Source organism: Sinocyclocheilus anshuiensis, unplaced genomic scaffold (genome assembly GCF_001515605.1).
Source record: "Sinocyclocheilus anshuiensis isolate Anshui unplaced genomic scaffold, SAMN03320099.WGS_v1.1 scaffold1077, whole genome shotgun sequence".
NCBI classification, from domain to species: Eukaryota; Metazoa; Chordata; class Actinopteri; order Cypriniformes; family Cyprinidae; genus Sinocyclocheilus; species Sinocyclocheilus anshuiensis.
In genome coordinates this window covers 317885-323360 of record NW_015557123.1, presented here as the reverse complement: position 1 = coordinate 323360, position 5476 = coordinate 317885, and positions in this window count along the sequence as shown.

Sequence of the window (5476 nt, the reverse complement as noted above, 5' to 3'; positions counted from 1 at the left end):
GGCGATTGCAAGTGACTTCGTGATTTAGTTTCTTTTTTCTTGTCTTCACCACCTGGCTACTTGTGTAAAATGTTAAGTTTAAAATGTTCAATTAAAAAAAATAATTAATAAATTAAATTAAATAAAAAAAATTTAAAAGACTGACATCACTCGCGGAAGTGCAGGTGTCTGAGAGTGCAAGTCTGAGAGTGCACAATTAAAGTGTTGATTTCCTACACTATGCTACAAAAAATGCTAACCCCTAAACCTACCCCACACCTGACCCTAACCTTAACCAGTGAAATTGACTGCACTGCGGGATTGGCGCTAAATAGCGTGGTAAAGAAAGATGCAGTTCAGGAGATAAACAGTTAATAAGATTATGCGATATGGGATTGTTCCGTAATTTCCCAACCGGACTTCCCAATCAACTCGTGGGTGATTCCCGTTTACATCATGAAGCAGAGGTTCAAACTCCAGTCCGAACACCACTGGCCACGAGCTTTGGGCTCTGCTCTCACGGAGAATATTTGTATAGCATATTTTATTTTAGATGAACTAGAAACAATGTTTAATTTATAAAGTTTTATTTTGAAATGTAAGTCAATAACAGTTGGCTGAAGCCACAGCCAATGGTGAAATTTTGGAGGTTCTGCCCACTTTTGGAGTTCACGCCCCATTTTGGAGATCTCCGGTCTGCAGTTATACCTACTTGGGTGGGGGGAAATACTTTAATCTCTATTGCTTTGTTCCAAGCAACGGCGGCGTCCCGGGGCTCGAAATTCGCAGGGTAGGAGGGGGTAGCGACGCTGGGTGTAACTAAAAAGGTGCCATTGTCCGGTGAGGTCCGGTTGGGAAGTTACGGAACAATCTCATATCGCATAATCTTATTAACTGTTTATCTCCTGAACTGCATCTTTCTTCACCACGCTATTCAGCGCCAATCCCGCCGTGCAGTCAATTTCACTGGTTAAGGTTAAGGTCAGGTGTGGGGTAGGTTTAGGGGTTAGCATTTTTTGTAGCATAGTGTAGGAAATCAACACTTTAATTGACACAACCAATAAAAACTTTAGAATCAGCTGTGGGGCGGAGTTTGCACTGAAGTGGAATGGGGGAAAAAATTGCGCATGTGTGTCATGTGCCTGTCTGTCAATGGGAGGAAGCCACGCCCTATTTTGGAGCTCCCACCCCGTTTTGGAGTTCCCGCCCCCATTTGGAGATCTCCAGGCTGCAGTTATACCCTTCTCAGGCTGCACTGCAAAAGCACGATGGGAAAACGACCAGAAAACGACTTGCTGACAACACATTAAATGCTCAGTGGCTCAATCAACCGTGATGTTGCGTTCTCTTCTAAAATGTTTGATTTTTTTATCTGATCCCACGTGACTATTTGTTTAAATTATGCATGATGAATATTCCCAAAAACTATGACAGTGCGATCTCTGTGTGAGATATATTGTTGTCATATTTCTGAAAAATACTAAAAGTTTGTATTAAAGTAAAAATGGATGATAAATACGTCTTTCGAATGGAATTAAATAGTAAGTATTTTGAGTGTCTTGTTCATCATATTTTTGTTTATATATAAAAGCAACAGAACTGAAATTATATCAGCAACACAGTGCATGAGTGTGAATAACGCGATATCCGCCTTTGGTATGGTAGGTAGGTATTTGTTCTACTCCAAGGGCTCAGAACTGTCCGTCTTGACAGCACTTATTTCACTCCCTCACTGCAGCCGCCTACTCTCGCCTACATTTCAGGCGAGGCTGGCCGCATCTCAAACGAGCCTGTTATTTCCAAGTAGGAGGTAGGAAAGATCCGAATTTCGACTTGTCTGGAACGCAGCATTAATGCAGCCTGCCTCCAAACTAAATTCGCCCGATATTGGAAAGCAGAGGCCCAGTTTTACCAATCAGGTAAATGGAGGTCAGCCTGATTAAGACGCTTCTCTGACGCTGATGAATTCATCTATACATACAGCAACAGCGAGACACGCCGCCAGCCACGTGAATCTGAGGGTGTTGTTGTTGAAGCTGCTTGACGTCACCAGCAGCCTGCCTCTGAGGCACGTGGAACTGTGCATGGCCCATACACCCCCATGTTTTTCAGTCGAGCTGTGCAGTGCATTTAAAACCGTAGAGTTGGGAAGACTCACTGATTTAACAGTTCGTTAAAAAATAAACATTCAGCGATTCTTTAAGGTTTTCGTCCCGTGCACGTGCTCTAAAACGGTTCATTAAAGCTATATGCAGTCACATATTTCTGTAGGCTTTCTTTTGTAAAGTTTTATGGGTTAAAAGGGTGTTAATAACTGCATGCAACTGCCTGTGATTCAGTCTGCTGTATCTATGATTCGGTTAAAAGGGGTTATAAAAATAACCTACATATAATTTGCATTTACATTAAACAATACTATAAACTCATTGTATGTATCTTGAATAATTTTTCTCCAATTTTTATTGGACTGACTAAAAATAACATCCTTAGAACCATTATTTTACAAATATCTAGAGCAACATTTCTGAAAAATACAAAATACGCAAGAAAACCTATTGAAACATCATCAAATGTAAAAGTGCAATGAATATTTCGTACTGCGCACCAACACTTGGGCTCTCATGTATTACAACAACAGGCGCTCTGCAACGTGACAACTGATGAACATGCAGCGAGCGCCCGTGGCTTTAGCCAATCAGCGAACACTTCGCTGTGAATGGGTGGGGTCAACCAATAGAATTCCTGTTTTGCTGCTGGCACAACCAATAGAATTCCTCGATGCACGAGATTTGCAGAAAGATTGGAAAGCACGTGTATTCGTGTGTGTCTGGAGTCAGGGGGAAACAAATCTCTAGCACACCATACCAGCGCAATGTCAGTGGACTGCGTACGGAAAATCGTCGTTTTCACATTCCGCCGACTTCATAACATCAGGAATTATAATACTGTTCCGACATATGAAAGTAGAGGAATTTGTCCTTTCGTTCAAGAGAAAACGGAACAGTAAGATCCAGAAGGTAAGGCCAGCATGTTTCTTCTGTCTAGATTTAACATTTTCTTCTACTGATTGTTTACAACATTAGATTTGTCCAACAGAAGGTGCTGATTTGGATGAAATGTGGTTTATAAGTGCTAATAGAATAGCCATGATGAGGCTGGTTGGAATGCAAACATGTAGGCTATCATGCCTTATGTTGCATTATAGTAATGATTATACTAATGTTCTAAAACTGTTATAAGCTAATATAATAAATACGATGTTCTTTGGCTTGCGAGTACTAATATTGCTGTTGGGACATGTTTTCACAAAAGGTCAACTTGTCAGTAAACTCTTTTATTTTTATTTTTTTATTTTTTTATTCTTCTTCTTTTTTTTTGTCGTCCTGAACAAGAACAGACTTCCAAAAACTTCCAAAGATTAACTTAGAGAAATACTGGAGTTAAATGTGTGACAACTAGCCCCACTCACCTATACATCAAATACGAAGAATATTATTGTGGATAAAATAGTAAGGTGGTTAAGGAGGTGGTTGACCTCCTAAAACTAACAAAGCAGAGAAGTCAGAAAGAGCTTTATAACAATTACACGCATGGAATTTGTCTTGGCGACAAGAGCTGCAGTGCAGACGAAAGTACAGACATGGTGCAAACATACATGATAGTGCAGACATACATAGGAATTACACCGTTAGATGAAATATAACACTAATATAAGAAAAACAGTAAATTAAAAATTGTTAATATTATCCAAATATGAATAATCAGCTGAGAGGCGGCGCTAGGGGTGGGCTAAGGGGTCTGAAGCCCCGAATGTTTTTATTACTGTGTCCTATACGAATCACTGAGTTTCATGCGCATTAAAATTATTTCTATTAGAACCGCAGTTTTGCTATCTGTACATCTAACAGTGTCTACTTTGTCATTCACTCCTGACAAGAACCGCCCACTGAGGCTCGTACTTCTGACCGACATGTAAACTGTTATTAATGTTATTATTATATTTTTTTGTAAGTGTATCCCGTGTGTTCTGACTCGTACATGGATGTCTCTGGGCTAAGCCCCGGATATATACTCACCCTAGAACCGCCCCTAATGATGACTGCTTTTTATTACTATAAGAGACCTGGGAGTTCAGTCTGTCCAGGCAAATAAATACTGCTCTGAGTGCTCGTAATTTTACAAATCAGTGTATGCCAATTAGATCATCATTTTACAGGCTATTGAAAGTCATCCTTCTGGTTTCTTAGCTTACCATTTAGGACCACACATAGATAGAGAAAACGTTTTCATTCAAAGACATTTAAAAAGGCTTAGTGCCTGCATTAGTGTTTCTCAGTCAGGAGTTTGCAAACTCCTAGGGGTTCATGAAGGAACTGCAGGGACCTGTGAAATTGTGGTAGGAATGTCATATATTTCTTGAATAAATAATAAATGGTCACTAAATACTAATATTACATTCAAAATATACTGTACTCCACTGACCCAATTTTTATTCTTTGAATTGGACCAGGAAGTCAATCTGTGACATTTATTTCCTGTATTGTACCTTGTATGAGTCCCTCTTCTGTTTATTTTGGTATTTTCTGTGCAGCTGTTCATGGACCAAGACTTCGGTGCCATTGAATCCGTTTTTTTTTTTTCTCCAGTCAACTAGAGCAATTTCAGATAAACCTGTCTCTAATTGACATGTAAAAACAAAACAGACAGTTCATGCTGTACATGTTCACCGTAGCAGTCTATACCTGTGTGCAGCTCTTGACCAAAATAGTATACCAGAATTGATGTTGTTTGTTAGTTCAAAGTCTGGCTATGTGAGACTAGGTGACAGTTCGGTGAAAAATGTGTGATGCATCTAACATGATAGCGTTCTTTGCATATCAAAACAAAAGTGGTACAATCAATTTCAGTTCACATTTGAGTAATTTAGTCCCAGTTACTTGATAGTTCTTTTCTTTCTGTTTCTCTGGAAATTAAAAGTTATGGATATTTATTTTCCCCATTCCTGTTTAATGCGCAATGACCGCTATGTTGTTTGTAGTTAAATTTCCCCAAAAAGCTTAAAAACTGGCTGTAGATTGAGTCTTATCAGTAAAAGTATGTGGTAGAGCTAACACCTCCACATTACCCAGCAGTCTGTCAAAGCAGCTGATACCCCATATGAAACTATATGCCTATGGCCTTGTTTTTAAATAAATAGCTTCTAGGCTTTGGATAACTTGGGTCATGCAATTTTACAGAACTGCTCGCTGTGTGAACTCATTTTTCAAACATGTTTTCATTTAGTACATGCATTACTGTAAAATTACATCAATGATGGAGGCTCTCTGTGCCACAGCATATTCAACTAACTTATAATGAACTCTTCTTATTAAAAATAAATAAATAAACATTTTATAGGTGAAGTAAATAAGTCAGTATATTTAGTCTGATGGGGCTAATGTAGTTGCAATGCAAAATACAGTACTGAGGACACATATATGTTCAAATGTTGAATTCA